The 22579-nt window shown below is 38.8% G+C and overlaps 1 protein-coding gene across 1 annotated transcript in view; it reads left to right on the forward strand.

Moving 5' to 3' along the window:
- Nucleotides 1–200: 200 nt before the first annotated feature.
- The window catches only part of vdr (vitamin D receptor), a 76511-nt gene continuing 54132 nt past the window's right edge, over nt 201–22579 (forward strand). Inside the window, exon 1 of the mRNA XM_002935657.5 lies at nt 201–437. The gene's annotated coding sequence lies outside the window, so the exon portion shown is untranslated. The remainder of the gene's footprint in view (nt 438–22579) is intronic.

A 22579-nucleotide genomic window follows, 5' to 3' on the forward strand; every position in this document is an offset into this window, starting at 1 on the left:
TGTCTGACGCTTCTCTACATAAAGCAGAGACAGCTGGCAGTGAGGGGAAACTACAGACAGCCTACGAGTCTCAAGGACTGGGCAAATGTTAACTATTTCCTTCCTGCAGCCCCTGTGTAGCTGTCACTAAAGAGTTAATGTGAGCAGCAGCTGCGGTTCCACAGTCCCGCCCAAAGGTCAGAGTGACGGTGCAGCCCATGAATGGGGCAGTGAGACAGGAAGGACGTACCTTGCTCGTCAGCCGCCCTTTTCCCCTCCTACTGCTGGGGCATTCCCACCTCCAGGAGGGACTTGTCACGTCCCTTTTTCAGTGTGTTTCCCCCCTCCTCAGGTTCTGCTGACTGGAAGCCGCTGTGAAACCAAATAGGCAAGAAGAGTTGGGGCTGCTGTGCCAATTGTCCGTGCCAGGTTGCTGATCCAGGGGTTACAGTTACAAGGTAACAGCGCGGCCGGGAACATGAGGGTGACAGCTCCTGTCAGGCACTGAGCGCTCATTGGGCAGTGCGGGGGGGACTAAGGGGATTAGTACATTCCACTTCATGTCAAACTCTGTTACATTGTAACCGCCGTATTCCACTGTGTGTACTGTACTCGGAACGTGTTGGACTATGAGAGACAGGGGTAAATGACAGCATAGGTGTCACACAAGCCCTATAGCAGCGGGGCTATTAGTAAAAGGAGATGGCATTTGACCTTAGCCCCCTGTATTTGTGTATTTGTGTAAAAGGTGTTAGCTGTGTTTACTATACACATCAGAGATGTCCAGGCTGTGTTCTATAGCTGTTGTTGGACTACAACTCTCAAACCTGACTGAGAGTTGTAGTGTAACAACAGCACAGAGTTGTAGGTTGAACATGACTTTTTTCCCCTCATAATCATTGGTCCCTAGTCTGGCAGATTTCCTTTATATTGGTTATACCCAACTTGGAGTGCTCCCGCTGTTTTTGAACTGCAACTCATTGAACCAGAAATTAGACCTTTTTTTGCTATTACATTATCTATCAGATCCCCAAAGTTGCTCTATGAGGGGGCTGCTCGTAGTCTGTTAACATTAGAAACTATAACTGACAACTTTAGAAGGGACAGTCAGGTTGGCAAAACAATGAAAAAAGGAAAAAGCAAACAAAACGATTTGCTGGTGTAAAAAGATACCTCCAACCTGTTTGTTGCGGAGTGCATATACAGACCAAACGATTCAAGAGCTTCGTTGGCAAAACAGGCAGATTTTGGAACTTCAAGAAACAGTTAAAAAATCAGTCCTATCAGCAAAAATGATCAATATGACTTATAGGGAACTTTTAATGTACATTTTTATTTTGAACAGTCGTTTTTAGTGTCAGTACCACTTTAAGGGGGCGTGTAATTCCAGTTCATTAACAGTAAATAGAGGTTTAAGATGCTGAGTGTATAGACACACCACACATATTTTTCTTTCCAGATCTTAAACAGCCACAGATGACAGTAATACTGTTAAAGGAGCAATCTCTAGCCCAGGGCTCATTAGCCATGTCTGGACTAGAACTGAAAGGATCATAATAGGAGTTGTGGTGAAGGAATGACAACGTTGTGGTGGAGGAATGACAACATCTCGGCTATAACCATTTACCATTTCAGAATTTCAAAGCTACCACCAACCTACCACCCCAACCAGGGGAGTTTGTACTATTCAGACATGCATTAGATTTTAAGACTGCAGTTTTCTATAATGATATCCAGCCAGCTGCTGTTAAAGGAGAACTAAAGCTTAACTAAAGAAGTAGGTTAGTAGATATTTTGGGCTTCTGTACCACCCCAAGGCAACCCCAGGCCTTTAGCAGTGAAGATCTGTGCCCTCAAAGATGCCCCCAGTAGCCCCCCATCTTCTTTTCTACTGATTCCCTGCACATGCTCTGTGCTACTGTCACTTACTGAGCTTAGGGGCCCACTCACATTATACTGTAGATATAAACTATAAATGTCACAATATACTGTATATATAGACTATAAATGTCACTATATAAGGCTAATTAGTAAATAATACAGATTATTAGTGTATGGCAGCTCTGAAACAAGTGCAGTTATCATCAGAAATTAATACCCAGCCCTGTAGCATCGGCCTTTATGACAAACAAACCTCATTTTCCACTTGATAATTTGCAACGCCCCATAAGATTAGCTTCTCAACAGCTGCCCAGAGCACACCGACACTTATAACAAAATCCAAGATGGGGAGCTTTTGTGACAACTTTGAAGGCCTGCATCAGATGCTGAACCTTTAGGCCAGCTCAATAAGTTCAGTATATAAAGTATGCCATTTCTAACCATATTCTCTTTTTAGGGGTTAGTTTTCCTTTAAACTATGAGTTCCACCACACACAGTTGTGGACTTTGGCATCTTAAATATGCTGATTTAGCCCCTTGAAACCGAGTCGGCAGATTATTTGCTTTTGTATGGGGCCCTCCAATTTCTGGACAAATATTGGGCAGATATTTATTGGGAAGGTTTAAATCCCACTGGGTGAAGGACCACATTGGCTTGATAATCTGGTCCTTGCCTGCATTTGGTGTTATTGTGATCCAGTCATTTGGCAATAGTCCAGTAATAATCACCTCAAGATTGCCATACCGGAGAAAGATCCGCTTGTTTAAAGAACTTGCTAGCGAGTGGCTCTTTTAGTGTATGGCCATTTTAAGGGATTATGGGTATTTGTCTGTTTAAGGGAGTTAATAGTATCTTGCTCTGTCTGATACAAAATGGGTAGCTGTTCTTTTTGTGCTTATTTAGTGCACATGTTCAGCCACAACTTGAGGGCTACAGGTTGTTCAACACTTATGTGTAGAGGAGCTCCTGTTTGTGTCACAGGGATCAAAGTATGACTTTTTACTTTTCTATTCCACATATGAATGATAATCTCTATTAAGTGCTGTTGAAACATGTGGGTATAAATGAAGGATACTTTGCATTAAATAAGATTTTGATCAGGCACCTTCTATGGCGCCCGATCAAAATCTTTTAACCCGCCCGATCGGCGAGTCGACCGATATCAGCAGCCTCCTGCGATATCGGTCGACTTGCCATACACGCACCGAATATCGTACGAAACGAGGTTTTGTATGATATTATCGGTGCGTCTATGGTCAGCTTTAGGCCTGTCATTCCGTTCAATGAAATACACCTGTGTCTAGCAGTGACAGGTGGATTTTGGCCTGATATTGTGCAAGTTCGTTCATCTTGTTTTAATATATTCTAAATGTGTGCCAAAAATGTAGTGTGTTGCGTTTAAAAAATAAATTGCTGATCTGAATGCTTGTTGGTACAACAAGGTAGAAAAAAGTGGAATCAATTGGCTCATATGTTTAGCCGCAGTCAAACTTGTGTATCAAACACCTAAAAAAAGGACCCTTGTATAAGGTCCTGTGTGTTTGGACCTGTGTAAGGGTCTGTCAGTTTTCCTTAATCTGTATACTGTTTTGGGTCCAGCAGTTTTACCCTCATTAAACAGTGGCTGCTTGTGTTCCTTCTGCCGTGTCTCTTTAGAATTTATTTTGTGAACCAATACTTCTATACATCTGCTAAATGTACCCTTCCCTTCCCCCAGCCACACTGCCTGTGTATAGGTATTCACAAGGGTGGTGCAAAATAACACTGAAATAAATAAGATTAATGGCAGATCACAAAAGTATTTTTTCAGTTTTATGAATTTGGCGATTTATACAGTGTTGGTGTTTTCTGCAACATTTTCATGAATTTGCAGTACTGTTCATGGGTCTTACTATAAATCAAAGTGTTTTGCCATTTGTAAGCCCCACTTTGCTTATGGTACTTATGTCAAACTCAGAAAGAAGGCGTTAAATGGCAGAAAATAACTGGAAATTCATAGCGTGAACACCAGTTTTTAATTTTTGTAACACCACCCTATAGCAACAAGTTTTTTTAATATCTGAAAATTGGGTAGATATTATTCAGACAGGTTTAAAAATCTACCAGACAAGTGGATCTTTTAATGTCAGGCCAACTTTATACCAACTTCAACTTGGCATCCCATCTAGATTGTAAGCTCTACAGGGCAGGAATCTCCATCCTCTTGTGTCCTTGACTCTTATCTTTTGCAACTGTATATTTTATTTATTTGTGTTTATTGTAATACTTCATATTTATCTATTATCTTAATACCCCCTGTTTGTATTAATGTATTCTACTGTACAGCACTGCATACATAAGTAGTGCTTTATAAATAAAGATATACATACATACATTGTGCACCAGATTTGGAGAAATTTGGTATTCCAGGTTAACTAGTTAAAAAGTGGTGTTCTGGAACAACAATTTGACTCCAGAACTAAGGTATTCCTGAAATAGGTTGTTATGAATTTTAAATTCCAATAATATTTCTTATTATCCACTTTTGTGAGTTTCTCCTGTGTTTTGTAGTAGAGCAGTGATCGCTAACCAGAGGCTCGTGCATGTTGCTCACCAACCCATTGGATATTGCTTCCAGTGGCCTTAAAGCAGGTTGTTATTTTTGAATTCCTTTTGGCTGCATAAAAACCAGATCTACTGCCAAACAGAACTGGGGGTAGGCTGCCAGTCCATATAGGGGCTACCAAATAGTCAATAAGAGTGCTTATTTGACACCTCCAGAAATATGGTTTATGTTTGTGTTGCTCCCCAAGTCTTTTTACATTTGAATGTGGCTCACAGGTAAAAAAAGGTTGGGGACCCCTGTGGTAGAGGATTGAGGCTGATGGCATGTGGGACATTTTGTGGCCCGTGATAAATATTTGCTGGCAAGTTTCCATGTGAAGATACTTTGAGCTACTTCGGAAACCAAAGTTCCGTGTACATTTCCCCATCGGTGATGTGCGTGTTAGCTGGTGGGAAGGTAACAAGAGATGTTTTGTTGACCGCGGTAGCAAAGATTTATCTAAACAAGTGTCCCGTGTGCCATAAGCCAAAGGGCAATCTTGAATTTACTACTTTTTTAAACTTTTCCAGAAATATTTCCACATTTTAGTCAATGACACTGATCAGATTGGGAGCTAAGCTCCGCAAATATGCAGAGCACTTAGAATGACTGTTGTTAGTAAATGATGTTCTATGGATGGCTTTAAGCAAGAACATTTGCTGAAAAATATTGTGCCTACGCATACACACACACACAGATATATATAAATGCCAGAAAAGTCTGGTTCTATCTCTTCTATCTCCGAGTTTCTGTTATGTATTATACCATAAGCAACCTACTGAATATTTTTTCCATTTGTGGTTGGGATTTGCCCATCTTGGTGCAATAAAAAAGCCACATTTTTTATCACACATAATTTTGTTCTATAATTGTGCATAAAGGGACATTCATAGCAGCATCCAAAGACACATGTCACCTGTTTACTGTTTGTCAGAAGAGCATCCATTTGCTGCTATTTCTGACTTTCTACGCATGGCAATTTTACTCAGTCTGTAAGGAAATTATCTGCATCATTTCATGAGGTGCAAGATTTTACGAAAGTGTGGGTAATTTGTAGAGCTTTTTACTTGTAAAATACAGGTATGGAATCTGTTATCTAGGACCCATTTTCCAGAAAGCTCCAAATAATGGGAAGGCAATCTCCCATAGAAATTATTTTACAATTATTTTATAATTCATATTTTTAAAATTATTTCCTTTTTCTGTAATAATAAATCAATCAACTAAGATATAAATAACCCTTATAAGGGGCAAAATAATCCCATTTTTTAGTAGACTGTATGGTGATCCAAATTATGGATAGAAACCTTATCTGGAAAATCCCGGGTCCCAAGCATTCTGGATAACAGGTCATATACATATAACAGCATCTGGAGGACCTCAGGATGCTATACCTGCAGACTGACTGCAGTTTGACTCTGTAGTGTCAGTTGAAGATTTGTATTAGTTATAGTGTCACATGAAAATTCATTTTTGACCAATCATACCAGCTTGCTGCAACCCTGGCTGGAACCTTAAAAATGAATTGTTCTGAGATGTTAGCTGTTTTAGACTGCTAATATCAGGTTTTTCAGTTAACAAATCTGTATAAAAGCAAGTGAGTCACCTTAGTTCATAGAAAGTGTAGGGTCACTGACACTGCGACCTTCAGGCAGAAAACTTGGCACTCACTGTCTTAAACTGCCTATACAGGTATCGGACCCCTTATCCGGAAACCCATTATACAGAAAGTTCAGAATTACAGAAAGGGCATCTCCCATAGACTTCATTTTAATCAAATAAGTCACATTTTTAAAAATTATTTCCTTTTTCTCTGTAATAATAAAAAAGTACCTTGTACTTGATCCCAACTAAGATATAATTACCCCTTATTGGAACCAAAACAATTCTACTGGGTTTAATTACTGGTTAAATAATTTCTCAGTGGACTTAAGGATTGAGATCCGAATCACGGAAAGACCCCTTATCTGGAAAACACCAGGTCCAGAGCATTCTGGATAACAGGTCCCATACCTGTATCTCTAAAACCCCTAAAGAGTGCTGTAAACTTTAAAAGTGCTAAAAGAGCTGCACTGTTTAAGTTTACATCAATTTATTTTGGTTTAGAAGTCAGTAGATCTGGTCAGAGTCAATGCCAGCAGTGTAATAATGCCACTATGTTATTCCTGTGTCCATTGACATTGGGGATGCCAAGTTTCATCTTATATCTTATTGATGGAATCTTCTCCATAAAATTGCAGATAACGTTTGTGTTAAACATCCTGCATGCAAATTATATATGATTTTATTGCGCAATCTTGCCTGTGTAATCTGCTATGGAATTAAGATTTAGCACACACAGTTCTTGCACAGAAACCAGTAAGCTGGTATTTTTGTGTGAGAATCTGTCCATGTGCTGTAACTGATTTCTTTTTTAGTTGACGAAAACCAAGGTGGCTTGGAGTGTTTTATTGCTGTGTTTTTCTTCTAAGGGTTGGGAATAAGGCAGTTCTGAAATGCCTTGTGTGCCATTGCTCTTAACAGGTATCAAAACTTTGACTGTTGAGCTGTACTTTTGGACACTGACATGACAGTAAGAAAAGAAACAAGTTACTGCACCAGATAAAAGCTGCAACTTCAGGCTGTATAGCAGCCAGTCACTGACCTTAGACTGTTTACGTTAAAGTGAACTTTGTCAGCGCCATAAAAAGACCAGAGATAATACCCAAGTGCTTACAGAGAATCAGAAATGTTTTCCTAAACCAAAGAAAATTAATTGTTTTTCATTTAAACATGTTTGACTATTTGCTTTTAAGGATTTCAACACAATTACCAATTTTTTACATTTTTCCTTATCGTACCTTAGGCTTTTGCCACAAGATTATTACACTGACAGCTTGCAGCATGGATTGATTGTGAGGTTTTGCTCCCTGTTTTTCAAAATGCCCCAAATCACTTCTTGCCAACATGGCAAATTTTTCTTCCCTGAAATCCAGAATCAAATTTGAGCTACTGTACCAGCCCAAGGCAACCCAGCCCTTTAGCAGAGAAGACCTCTGCCTCTGAAGATGCCCCAGTAGCCCCCCATCTTCTTTTCTACTTATTCCCTGCACAGCTCTGTGCTGCTGTCACTTACTGAGCTTAGGGACCCTGTATGTGAGCCAATAGCCAGATTCTCTCTTGTTCTGAGTGGTAGTTTTCCAGTGTACAGTGTGATGCACATTTTTCTTTTTCTCTGTACAGTATGGTGTGTTAGTGTTTAGTAATGCATAAACCAGGATGTACCCAAACACTAAAACCAAAGGCCTCTGCCCAGTTTGATTCTTATAGACTTGTTGATAGTTTTTGACACACTTGATCATTTTATGTTACACCATATACTCTCTTGTTTTGAAATCCAGGAGACTGCTGGAGACATGCTATCACTGTAAATGTTATCTTTTATCTCCCATGCTGGCTCTATCCCCTTTCCCCATCCACTCTCATTTGGGGTACCTCAAGGCTCTGTTCTTGGACTCTTGGTTTTCTAGGTGTTGGTGAGCTATATGGTATGAGCTATATAGGTATGGTTACCTATAAACTGTACGGCTCAATTGAAAAACAAACTGAAATATTTTAAAAGGAGGGAAGAAAACCAAAATAACTAAAATAATGTGGTTGCATAAGTGTGCACACCCTCTTATAACTGGGGATGAAGCTGTGTTCAGAATTAAGCAATCACATTCAAAATCATGTTAAATAGGAGTCAGCATACACCTGCCATTATTTAAATTGCCTCTGATTAATCCCAAATAAAGTTCAGCTGCTCTAGTTGGTCTTTCCTGACATTTTTTTTAGTCACATCCCACAGCAAAAGCCATGGTCCACAGGGATCTCATTGTTAAAAGATAACAGTCAGGAGAAGGAATTTCCAAGGCATTAGAGATACCATGGAACACAGTGAAGACAGTCATCATCAAGTGGAGAATATATGGCACAACAGTGACATTACCAAGAACTGGACGTCCCTCCAAAATTGATGAAAAGACGAGAAGTAAACTGGTCAGGGAGGCTACCAAGAGGCCTACAGCAACATTAAAGGAGCTGCAGGAATATCTGGCAAAGTACTGGCTGTGTGGTACATGTGACAACAATCTCCCATATTCTTCATATGTCTGGGCTATGGGGTAGAGTGGCAAGACGAAAGCCTTTCCTTATGAAGAAAAACATCCAAGCCAGGCGACATTTTGCAAAAACACATCTGAAGTCTCCCAAAAGCATGTGGGAAAAGGTGTTATGGTCTGATGAAACCAAGGTTGAACTTTTTGGCCATAATTCCAAAAAATATGTCTGGCACAAAAACAATACTGCACATCACCAAAAGAACACCATACCCACAGTGAAGCATGGTGGTGGCGGCATCATGCTTTGGGGCTGTTTTTCTTCAGCTGGAACTGGGGCCTTAGTTAAGATAGAGGGAATTATGAACAGTTCCAAATACCAGTCAATATTGGCACAAAACCTTCAGGCTTCTGCTAGAAAGCTGAACATGAGGAGGAATTCATCTTTCAGCATGACAACGACCCAAAGCACACATCCAAATCAACAAAGGAATGGCTTCACCGGAAGAAGATTAAAGTTTTGGAATGGCCCAGCCAGAGCCCAGACCTGAATCCGATTGAAAATCTGTGGGGTGATCTGAAGAGGGCTGTGCACAGAAGTTCCCCTCGCAATCTGACAGATATGGAATGTTTCTGCAAAGAAGAGTGGGCAAATCTTGCAAAGTCAAAATGTGCCATGCTGATAGACTCATACCCAAAAAGACTGAGTGCTGTAATAAAATCAAAAGGTGCTTCAACAAAGTATTCGTTTAAGGGTGTGCACACTTATGCAACCACATTATTTTAGTTTTTTTGGTTTTCTCCCTCCCTCAGAAGCACTTTAAATGATGGCAGGTGTAAGCTGACTCCTATTTAACATGATTTTGAATGTTATTGCTTAATTCTGAACACAGCTTCATCCCCAGTTAGAAGAGGGTGTGCACACTTATGCAACCACATTATTTTATTGTTTTTGGTTTTCTTCCCTCCACCTAAAAGATTTCAGTTTGTTTTTCAATTGAGCCGTACAGTTTATAGGTCACGTTAAAAATGGAAAAAGCTCTGAAATGATTTATGTTTGCCTCATTTTTGTACAGCAGGAACCTGACATTTTATCAGGGGTCTATAGACTTTTTATATCCACTGTATCCCTAGTTCCCCAGTTACACTGCTTAGGAGTAACTTTTAACTGTCATTTACTTCCCACATCCAGGTCTTTAAAAAAATTCTCTCCCTCACACATGAAATAACCAAACTGCAACTCAGTTCTCTTTGAACTCCTTGTATCCAAACTGACCCTCCATCAATCCAGGCATAGACACTTTAGGCCTTAGTCCTCCTGCTCTCAAAGTGCTGGCCCATTCTGTCTGTCCCTGAACGCTGAACAGTGCTGCATACATCACCTCTTTAATTACTTAGCATACCTATAGACATTACCTTTACTCTGCACACAATAGCCTTCTCTTCTCAGTTGTTACCTCTGTACATTCCTATATCTAGGATTCATCTACTGCACCAATCCTCTAAAATTCCTTTTTCCATCCCATTAGACAAAGTTTCTTGGCCATCAAATGCATACCTCCCAACATTTGAAAAATGGAAAGAATTTCCCTCTTTCCATTTTTCAAAAGAAATGGTGAATTTGTTTTGACCACGCCCATTTTTGCAACCACATCCCCTAAATACCACTTCCATTTTACTAAATTTGGCAGGTTATTTGAAGTTTGAACACATTTCTGGGGTTTGGGGGTCGTTTTATGTGTTATTACAGTTTTGCTAATGCAGGTGAAATTGCCCTTTAAGCTGCGAGTCTCAGTTCCCCCAAGAGACCTGTTTAGCTTAATAGTTATAACTGTATCTTAGTGCAAGTGTAGCTTGTTAAGTTTCTGGGCTCTGCTACCTATTTGAGAAACGTTGTGTCTAAGTGCAGGTACAGCTTGTTAAGATTTCTGGGTTCTCTGCCAAAAGCTACTTTTTAATTAAGTTTGTATCTTTGTTAGCTTCAGCGCAGGAGATCAAAGGGAAATAAGGAACTTTTCAGTAAGAATCCAGGACTGAGCTGTTAAAAGAGGGTCTGTCCCGCAAAAATTGGAACAGTTAGGAGATATGATCACGTTATCTTAAAAAAAACCTCTTCATTCAAGCTTGCAATTTAAGACCTTAACAACTTCCTCAACACTCTTAGGGGCATATTTATTAACACTGGAGACAAACATCTCCAGTGACGTTGCCCATAGCAAGCAATCTGATCTTTGTTTTTGTATTCTAACTTAGGGCTCTGGCACACGGGGAGATTAGTTGCCTGCAACAAATCTCCTGTGTCTCGGGCGACTAATCTCCCCAAAATGCCATCCCACCGGCGAAAATGTAAATCGCCGGTGGGATGGCAAACGGCGATTTACATTTTTGCCAGTGGGATGGCAATCCGGGGAGATTAGTCGCCTGCGAACAGGGAGTTTTGTCGCGGGTTACTAATCTCCCCGTGTTACTCTCTCCCTTAGAGGTGACTATTCAAATCTAATTGCTGATTGGTTGCTTTGGGCAACATCACCAGTGTTAATAAATACACCCCTTATTCTTCTCAGGCACCCCCAATTATTGGTTTACCAATTTTCAGTACACTCTAACTGCCTATATTTAGACTGATAACTCTTTTGAGCAGGACTCTCCCCTGTTGTTCTTGACACTATGCTGTCATTGTTTGTAGGTGTACATTGTTATGCCTTGTGTTTGTATCCCATTACTTTATAAAGTGCTACATTATTTGAGCTGGTTTGGGTTTTGTTTTTCACTGGGGCAAACATTTACAAGAATAAACTATATATTGCTGTAGACAAACAAGCATAGGGAAAAATTACAACTCAGAGCTGGTCAGTGATGGAAAATTTGATTTCATAAAAGTACATTGGAACATTGTGATTTCAGAGTTCAGTGACCTCTCTCGTCTCAAGATGATTTAAATAAATGGGCTTATTTCCAATCACACAGCCACTTTGGTTCAAAACTGGCATATTGGCCATGTCTAGTTCATTCCAGTCCTGCTTGCACTCATCAGGGGACCTAAGGGCTGTGGCAGACGGGGAAATTAGTCGGCGCACGGCAAATCTCCCTTGTCGCGGACGACTAATTTCCCCCCGAAATGCCATCCCACCGCCTAGAATGTAAATAGCCGGTGGGATGGCATATGTGGCGCCAAAATCGCAGAAGTTTCCTCTCAAATCGCCACGCCACGTATGCCATCCCACCAGTGATTTACATTCTAGCCGGTGGGATGGCATTTCGGGGAGATTAGTCGCCCGCGACAAGGGAGATTTGTCGTACGGCGACTAATCTCCCTGTCTTCCACGGCCCTAAAGAGAAAAAAAACTCTCCAGCACTACAAGATGCAAGGTGTTTAGTTTCACAGTTTAGCAGACTGTAAGCGATTAGTAGAACCAAAAACAGATTAGTCAGTGCTGCCATGGAAAACCTTTTGCACAAAAATTAGACCAAAGTCTTAATGGCATTTCAGTGCTGCAAGCCACACTCAGAACTTCCCATTCAAGTCAATAAAAATCACATAGTTGATACAAGCAAATCCCAGAATTTCATCTGGTACAGTGTTTGAAATGTGTTTTTTGTGGTTGTTTCTTTCAGAAAACTGAATTATTTTGGGGACATAACAAATAATAAAATTCTTTAAAATTATGGTTTAATACCTTTATATTTGATAGCATTCTAAATAGTTGTTTGATTGATTGAATGAATGCATATAGGTAAATTCTTTCCATCGGTTTTCCCTTCTCCATTCAGGTACATGTTGAAAGTGGCAAGAGAGCCCACATCTTGCTGTAAAATCTGTCAATATATGGGAATGCGTTGGGGGCTCCATATAAGGGGCACAGTATCTGTACTGGTTTTTGAGAAATTATAAATGTATATTTTCACTTTAAAGGAACTATCTATATTCTATATGCAAAGTCATTTTTAATTCATTAGGTTTGCTGTGTACATCCAGTAAAATCCATATTTATTAGACTTGTAAAACTAAAAGGAAGATTATTCCCATAATTAGGGATCTGATTGAGCTTGCCAGCTGCTAGGAACTCCAGCTCTCCGCTTAGACAGCAAGGAATGCTGAGAAGTGCATATAGTAAAAGCTGGAGGAATTTATTCCATGTTAACTTCACAACCTGTTGATATTAAAAGAATTTATGTAGATGATAGCACATTTGCTATTTTCTTAAAACAGAGGGGGACTTTAGTTTTAGTGGAATATATGTTTTCATCTGCTGGGATGCAGTCTTTTATGTTTTTCAGTTGTAAGTTGGCACCATTATGATTTCTGTAACTGGTTTATATGTTATGAAAACCAAATGTAAACAGTAAAGGATGTTATTAAGTGTAACTTTTTTTCTTTAAAGTACAAGGAAAGGTTAACTTACTAGAGGGTGGGGTTGTTAGGCACCCCATAATGAGCTGAAATACTAATTCTCAGGAGTATCACTGGGGGTTCTCTAGGGTAGGCGCATCTGCAGTACACATGGGGCATATTTATCAAAATTTGAGATAAGAGCTCACCGCAGAAAAAATGTCCCCATTTTCTATTCATTCCTATGGGATTTTTAGTATGATATATCAAATAGTAAACTCTAATTTATCAAATAGTGAACTCTAACCCATTGATAAACACAGTTCTTAAAATCCCATAGGAATGAATAGAAAGTCAGGGAATTTTTGTGTGGCAAGCTCTAATCTCACATTTTGAAAAAGCTACCCTAGTCTTGCCTGAATCACTATAGTGCACATATGTCCAGCCCAAGCCCACATAAGAAAAAAATGGCAGTGCTGCTCGCCTCTGCCAAATGCCCTTGGCTTGTTTTTTTAATGAAAGGTTAGTGTTTTGACTAACTGGAGGGTGCTGTGATATAACCTTGTCTTTAGGCTTATAAAAAAAAAGTGTCCTAGTTGTATTAACTTTGTAGCATAAGGCAAACCCCACTTGATGTTTCGGTTTAATCCTCCTTCACCAAGTTATGGGCATAGCTCCTTCATAGTACATTTATATAAGGTATATTAGGCTCAGTATCCCTTTAAAATAAAGTGGAGGCCTGTTAGATTGTTTTCCCCATAATAAGGGGACATTGTAGATATTTACATTGTCATTGTTGATACATCAATTGTTTTTAAATGCGGAATACCAAAGTTTATATTGGCACCTTCCATTTACAGAAGTTGCAGTGTCATTAAATACACAAAGTTGTCATGTTTCCTGGAAGCCAAAGCAAAATTTTCAAATGCCTGTGCTGAAATCTGAGAAGGCAAACAGACTACGTAAACTGTACAACACCAGTTGGAAATAACAGCAGCTGCTGTTTTCGGCGTAAAAAAAGGTTTCCTATGTGTTGTTTTGTTTAGGCATACAGGATGCATTTACGTGACTGAAGTATTAAAGTAAGGGAAGTTATTCTTCAGGCTTAGTGGGCCTCATTGGCATAGCATTGGGCAGGGTGCAAAAGGTCATGACAACCTGCCTCTTGGGTTGCAGGTCTTTTTACTTTTATCAAGAACACAGAGCTGCCTGCATTCAGTAGCTATGTATTCATTAGAGACAGTGGGTACAAGATGCAGGAAGACCTAGTACAGGTATAGGATCTATTATCTGAACTGCTTGGGAGCTGGGGCTATACAGAGAGAGGTTTTTTTCCACCATCATTTTAGTCACCCTATTTGAAATCTCCTAAAAAACATTAAACCATTACATTAACCCAATGGGGATTTTTTATTACACTAAAAAAGGTGCTGTTTATTATCACATGGAAAAAGAAAACCAGATGAGCAATTTCAACTACTATGAAGTGCTTAACATTCTGTATTTATACCTTTTCTACTGCCCCATGCCCCTTTGCTTGGTCTCAGAGTTAGAAACTGGTGAAATCCATTATCCCTCCTAAATTTCCTTTATTCCATTAGGGAAAAAACATGGCCTAGAAAATACTATTTGGCCACATTTTAATTCTTGCCCTCCAGCCTTTGCTGAAAATACTATTTGGCCACATTATACTTTTTGCCCTCCAGACACTATGGTGATCAATTTTCCATGGCCACCTCACCGCATGTGTAGAGATGAACAGTACCAAGATGGAGAATAATCTGCTAGGATGTTCTGTAGACATTTTTAAGATTAACTGTTATGGAAAGAGGGAGATACCATGCAGACTTTACCAAAGGGTGAAGAGAAAGGATGACTAGACATAGCAATGTTAATAATACAGAACTAGTCATACCGGGAAAAGTTAATTGTACTTCAAAGTTTAATTGATATGGTTGTATAAGCCACAAGTCACAAGTTTCCCATGGCTCCCTTGAGGTAAAATTTAGCCAATCTGCTAATTTAAGTATTTTTTTTCTTTATGGCCATGTCCTGACATGCTCAAGCCACATAATGATCTATTCAATCCCCAACCCCTTCTTATTCTTTAGTTTAGAATGTAAGAATTACCTTAGTAAACCAGGTTAGATGACATTCATAAACTTTTTTAATTTGGTATCTTGCTGGTATAGCCCTACCTTCTAAGTAGGACAGAGTTCCTTGTACTTTAGTTCAGGTGATGGGATTGCCAAAAGTTTACTTATTGCATGCTACCCCTGCTGCTCTTCTTGGCTTGTTACTCATAGCCATTACACTTGCCTTTGTTTATTTGTATGCTTCTTTATGTTCTTGTGTTTTGCTGTCCCTGCATTATGTTTATAAAATGTAATGTTATGTGTTATATATGGATAATTATAAACTAAATTTGCTGACACTCTATTGGCCTGTACATGGTGTGGTGTACATGAAAGCAAATCCCTTTGCACATCTGCTCTCTGTGAAAGAAATAAAAAAATGTTAATGTTTTAATTTTTTGGGACTTTTTGTCTTGGCCCAAATCTCATTTAGTCTCATTCTAGACTAAAAATCCTCCCAGCTGGTGCCCCTTTACCTTTTAACTGTTTCCCGTGTAGTTTGATTGTTTCACCCAAGGCTTCATCGATCTGCGTAATGTACTTTGACCAGTGACATGGCATCTAAAATGTAAGATGTTCCCTATCAGCTTGATTTACACTCTGGCCTTGTCTACAGTAATGGTTAGATAGAGAAGAGTCCAAATGTCATATCTTCTGGGCAACTGATTCTTGCGCATTCATTCATTGATATATTAAAATGCCAGTACTAACTATGCATTTTCTGAAACTAGACACCACAGTAGCTTCAAAACTGTCAGTCATCTGTTTAAGTGACATATCTTTTCCAACATTTGGTGATTTTTTTTCTAGAACAGAGCACTGCATGACAAGAAAGAGCAACATAGCAACAAGTAAAGAGTTTAAATCGTATTCTAACACTTTTGAAATCAGATACATTGCTGCTGGGCTGACCAGAACCTGGAATTTGTTTCCATGTCAAAAACATCTTGTTAGGAGTATTGAACAGATTGTCAGAAATGTCTTTGTTAAGCCATGGTGATAATGTGCCATATCAGATTTCCTACATATACACTGTGCTGTAGTGTCAAAAAGTATAATATGTAATTTTCTAGAACTAAAGGATTGGTATTGTTCTAGAGAAGAGACTGACTGCTGCCTTTATAGTTAGGAATTCTATGAAATGAGAATATTAAAACATTTTATATAATACAGAAGGGCTTATTTACCAGCAGTCTCTTTTAAACAGTTTATGCTTAGTATTGGATTTAATTATAATTTGTTCCCAGTTCAACATTTTTATATAAATAGATATAAATTTGGTTATCAACTTGTTTTTTAGTATAATTAGTGTTGCACTAATAAACATGTATGGTCTATGTTATGTCATGCGAATATGTAATTGTGTAATATTTATTTATATTATAAATATCATATTTGATGATATGATGTTACCATTCTGCTTGCCATGGGTATTCCCTTAAACCCCTACTTAACTGCCGCAGTGACTGTATTGTTTCTATAGCCATCTTAATACAATGAGTTAGTGAAGGCCAACATTATTTAGCACATAGAATAGCTTTTGCCCCAAAATTTCATCTAACAGCTAGCTGATAATAAAAATTCTTGAAGTTCATATTTACCTACAAAGTATTATCAGTAATAGCACATTTTCTCTTTCTTTTTTAACTCTTAATGTGCCCTCCTCTCCCAGCCCCGCCCAGTTTTCCTCCCTCCACCTTTTTGCTTTCTCTCTTTTTATCTTTTGCCTTCTACTATCTATCCTACTGTGCAGTACAACCAAATGTCACCATTCAACTAGTGTTATTTTGAAAATTATATATGCATTAGAACTTACATAAACTAAAAATATTTGCCCTCACACTTTATTGCCTATTCAAGGAAAAACCAATGAAAGCTAAACATTACTTAAAGCTTATGAGCATTTTATGGAGCCAATCATTCCTAACATCCAGGTTTTATTCTGCCTCCTTGCCCATAAGCGTGCAGCAGTGCAGAATAAGATTTTGCCAGAAGTATCAGTTTGGCATAACCGTAGACTTTGGTCACACTTGCCATTTTGCCTCCACTACTATTTTTTCTTGGCAAAGTTTTTGGTGATAAAGGAGCTGGAGTTGTTGTGAGTAAGGCACAAAGACACAACTGAGGTGACATACTGGCATCAATTATCCCAATTATAATTAAAAATGAAGCTGCAGGGACAACGTTCAGCAAACTCAGTCAGACTTCAGAATGTTGAGATGGCATAGATCTCTTTCTTCTCCCTTGAAACGAACAGGCCCTATTTACTTGTTAATATGTGGCAAGTATTGAGTTTCTGCATTGCCCTGTCTTTTTGGCTTTTACATGGTTATTCAGCAAAACAGAGTCACATGAACACATGGGAAATATGCTGGCTCCCGCATGTTTATATTCCACCTTTTCATGCTTGACTTTTAACTTGGATTCTTATTATTTTTGGACAAATAAGGTGTTTGAGAGATTGTTGATGGTGTCACCTCTAACACGCATATAACAACAAAAATGGCATGTGAAGTGCCAGTAATTCTCACACACAAAGAAAGATGCTCAGATGTCTCAAAAACATTATTCACCAGTGTCTTTGCTGAAATAAAAATTGGAACTAATTCTAATTCACATGCCAATTTGGAGTGCATTCAAACACTTTTTTGAGATTGCACAGGTAAATATTCACACGAGCTGGGTTTCTCTGCAAATTTGAATTTATTTATACAAACAGGGATTTTTTATGTTCCTTTGTTTTTACTCGCCACAAACAGTTGTATGTATTTCCCGTAAATCCTTGACTTAACTCTTTGAGGATTTTTGTCAAATAAAATGAGAGACTTTTAAGCCTGATAGATACAAGGAGGCATTCTACTCATTTTATTAATAATATGGCCTTTTAGGGCATTATTGTATTTTTGTTTGTGGGTTCCAATTACTGTCATTTTCCTACAGTTATTATCATCTTATGTGTATATGTATAAAAAAACTAAAACCTCGAAACACCCGACCTATTGAATATTTGTAGGAAAATGAAAGGGAAAAACCCATGCATTTAAGCTGTATATGTGTGGGACACTAAATCTTATGATTCTGTCTGCTGAAAATGGTGGTGAAAAGGGTGTGTTTATAGATAAGGATACTATATTTAGTGTGCTAATGGATACTTTGGCTATTCATTTAATGTTGTTGACAAATGTGTGTAGATCTATTGGCAAGCAACACTCCCGAAGCTGCTAGCAAACCTGGTTTTAGTGATGGGCTGTATGGTATGGTGGAGACATAAAGCAGGCTACTAAATCTTTTGTTGCATAATTATTACCCAACTAAAAGGTATTTAGTTTTCTTTGGTTGCATATTACTTGATTTTTTTCTAATTTTCTGACCAAAATCCACCTGTGCAGTGACAAGTAGATCCCAGGGCCTCAGCATTTTCTCAGACAAAAATGATGTGTGTTTTTATGTGAGATGCACACCAAGCCTGAGCCACAAAGCTATAAATCTTACAGTAATTTAACTTTCTGATCTTCTTCTAGGGTGGTGATGTCACATATTTGAGCACCTGCCCTCCCTCCCCTTGCATATGACTGCTGTTTCCTCCTTCTCCTTGGATATGACTGCTTTTCCCTCCCTCAACTCAGATATGACTGTTGTTCCCACCCTCCCCCAAAACAAATTTTGTCTGAAAACCCAACATTTTTTATTAATTTTTGCCTGAGCACACCAATTTTAAAAATACCCACACAAGTTTAAAATGTGTCCACAAAATATTTTTGTGCATATAGCCTAGGAGGTGTAGCAATATGTGATAGATTTAGCCACTAGAGGTCTCACTCTTTTAGACCTGGGTACAATTTAGCTAACAGAGACTTGCTGGTAGCTGCAGAGAGGGTTTTCAGCAGTAATGACTTCTGTTAGAATCATCTAATAAAGTTTGTTCTGATCCTGAGATTGTATCACCTTGATGTGGCAACCTATCTTAACAGGAGGAACATTGGTTCTCCCACCTCCTTCCTCTGGAATATAATTGCTTTTCCCACCCTCCCTCCCCTCGGATATGACCACTGTTTCCGCCCTCCCTCCCCTCGGATATGACCACTGTTCCCGCCCTCCCTCCCCTCGGATATGACCACTGTTCCCACCCTCCGTCCCCTTATATATGACCGCTTTTTTGCCCTCCCTCCATTTGGATTTGACTGCTGTTTCTGCCCTCCCTCCGCTCGGATTTGACTGATGTTCCAGCCATTCCTTCCCTCGGATATGACTGCTGTTTCTGCCCTCCCTCCCCTCGAATATGACTGCTGTTTCAGCCCTCCCTCCCCTCGGATATGACTGCTGTTTCCGCCCTCCCTCCCCTCGGATATGACTGCTGTTTCCGCCCTCCCTCCCCTTGAATATGACTGCTGTTTCCGCCCTCCCCTCGGATATGACTGCTGTTTCTGCCCTCCCTCCCCTCGGATATGACTGCTGTTTCTGCCCTCCAACCCCTCGGATATGACTGCTGTTTCTGCCCTCCCTCCCCTCAGATATGACTGCTGTTTCCGCCCTTCCCTTGTATATGACTGTTGTTCAAGCTTTTAAAATTGTAATGCTACATTCTGTTCTTGCTAATTTGTATGTTATTTTATGTTTTAAATTTTATCCCTGTTATATCAGTTCTTTTGTCACAGCTGTTGGTTTTTAATCCATGACTTATGTTCATGTGCTTAAATACTTATATTATGTGCCCAGGGTAGTTGCAAAGGCTGACATTTGGCCCAGGAAAAATACTAGGTCTATGTGTATAACAATACCTGACTGTGGTTTAAGGCAAGTATTTAGTTAAATATACTAATAAAGCTGTGGTCGACCTTCACCCACACTTGGTCTCTTTGTTCTTAAATCATGAATATAGATTTATTTAGGGGAGGGGAGAGTTTGGTGTTGTCTCTCTGCAATTTTACATCTTTTCATATAGTTACCACATGCCGTTGACACACATTGTTTCCAGAAAGATTGCAGTAACCAGTATTTCAATCCTGATATTGACTTTGCATTGTTGGTTTTGACACATATGAATACAGTGGCAGTGGCGCTAACTATGACTGCATCAACTTGTTAAATGCTTGACTGTGGATGCAGCTATTGAAAAGAGCAATTTATTGTTTAGTCAGACAAGGTTGCTTTTCAGGTTTAATATAGCAAATGAAATGAAACAGCTTGATCAAACTTGTTTGTAGAAATGATAAATACACTACAATATGTCGCCATTAAAAGCGACTGCTAAAATATTGCAAAGAAGAGTGAGTGAAGTGAACAGTACAGAAGAGCAATTTTATTTATTATTTATTTTATTTATTTTTATTTATTTATTTTTAAAGCATTTTTAACATAAGTATTTTTTTAACGTAAGTGATTTCTCTTTTTTATTGAGAGGGGAACCTATCATGCTATCTAACATTTACTCCTCCCCTCTCTTTATTATAATGGAATTTGGGGAGCAGTCCATCATTCTTTCTTGGCTGGTATTTCTTTTATCAATGGGTCAATGTGTCAGAATGTGTTTGGCTGCATTAAACTGTGCTATGGTTTCTGAGAGCTCAGTGTTAGCACTTCGTTCTATTCCGCTAAATTGTTAAGCAGCAGCAGTAAATAAAAATTAACAAAATGCAAATTAATGGAGGTCTAATAAATAGGAAAATATTTTCTGCATTACCATGAATCAACAAGCTAAATGATTATTTTGTCTCAAGCTGTATATGTGTTTCTGTTTTACTTGCCAATTCTACTAGCTAAATCACATGAAGGTTTCTCCAGTAAGGAGTAGTTCTGTAAGTGCAAATTAACCTGTCAGATAATGCATAAATGATCCTTCTCTGTGTCATGTAAAACAATCCTACTGATCCTGAGAGCATATCTAGAAAATCCTGCCATAAGGCTACAGGAACCGATCTCTTGTTACCAGAAAGGATACAAAGACAGTCACATGAGAAGCAGTACCTAATTCAATCCTCCACGCACACAAAAAGAGACATTTTTGAAACGTAAATGAAAGTAAATGTTTTTTTTTCCAAAAGGGTTTGTCAGATTTTTCATTGTCGGTATGACTTGAAAATGCGTCTTTATTTCTTGTATAAATAGGAACTTTGTTTGGACAGTCAATAAAAGTGCAAAATAATTTCTGAGAAGTAGAGTAAAGGTGTGTCTAACCTGTAGTAAACCTTTGTGAAAAAACATCTTTAACATTGACTTGGAGTAAAGGAGGTGGCAACAATAAAATATTGTGTGCACAGAACTACTTATATATATAAATAGGGAGAGTTTATTAATACCCTGGATGCAAGTGGAAGGGCTTGTACTCACGAGTGTTTGTCCATGTGCTTCCCTGGGATGCGTTTTTTCAGAATAAAAAAGCAGTGCAAGGTACAGAGCACACCATTGGCTGGTGCAAGGCAGCCCTGTCCCTATCACCAGCTATATGGAAGGAGGTAACTTTAGGGCTCCTTTGTACCCTGTATCCGCCAGTGCTGCTTAACTGTTATGTCTGAATTACGTGCGAGTTAGGGGATGGGAGGGGGAAAGCAAGTCCAGCCAAAGCAGTTTTATTAGACTCAAGTAGATAAGGAATATTGTTTGCTCTTTTGTTTAACAGATAAAGCTAACAATATAAAGTCATGCTTCTGCATATTGTAGTCCATTTATGGGAAGTATTATCTGAACTATTTTTCAGAAAGCTCAGAAATATGTTTTTGCCATTTCCGATAGAATCCCATTTAAACAAAAAAATGTTCATTTTACACATGGGTTTTACTCTTCCCTTTCCTGTGGTGGATCCCTCCTGCTGCAGGGGAACGCAGGGCAAAAAGCAGCCCATTCTTTCAGATCAGGTTGTACTAACTCAGAGGCATGCAAACACTGCCCTGGAACTCAGGAAAGATCTACCACCGAGGAATGCAGGGTGAAACACCCATGTGTTAGAGCTCTAACTGATTTGCTTTTTTGCTGCCATTTATTTTGAAAACCAATTTTTTAGAAAACTAAAAACTATGGAAAACATCTCACAAATGTACACTTTCCTTGCTAACTTAACAGATATTCTTTCTCTGCAATAATAAAATTGTACCTTGCAAATTAGTGCAAAAGTTAGTGCAAATCCCTGTTTATGGCAAATTTAAATGTTTTAAATACAGTATTTAAGGCTTGGTGGCTCACATTATGGAAAAAACCCAAGTACTAAGGATTCTGGTTCATATATATGACAAACCTGTACCTGGTTATAGAAACCAGTACAGGTATGGGACCTGTTATCCAGAATGCTTGGGACCTGGGGTTTTCCAGGTTTTACGTAATTTAGATCTTCACACCTTAGGTCTACTAAAAATCATATAAATGTTAAATAAACCCAATAGGATTGTTTTGTCTTCAATAAGGATTTCTTATATCTAGGCTGGGATTAAGTACAATGTACTGTTTTATAATTATAGAGAAAAAGGAAATCACTTTTAAATATGTAAATTATTAGTTTATAATGGAGTCTGTGGGATATGGCCTTTCTGTAATTCGGAACTTTCTGGATAATGGGTTTCTGGATAAGGGTTCCTATACCTGTACCAGCAACCTTTAAAG

This window comes from Xenopus tropicalis, chromosome 2 (assembly GCF_000004195.4).
Source record: "Xenopus tropicalis strain Nigerian chromosome 2, UCB_Xtro_10.0, whole genome shotgun sequence".
In the NCBI taxonomy this organism is placed as follows: Eukaryota; Metazoa; Chordata; class Amphibia; order Anura; family Pipidae; genus Xenopus; species Xenopus tropicalis.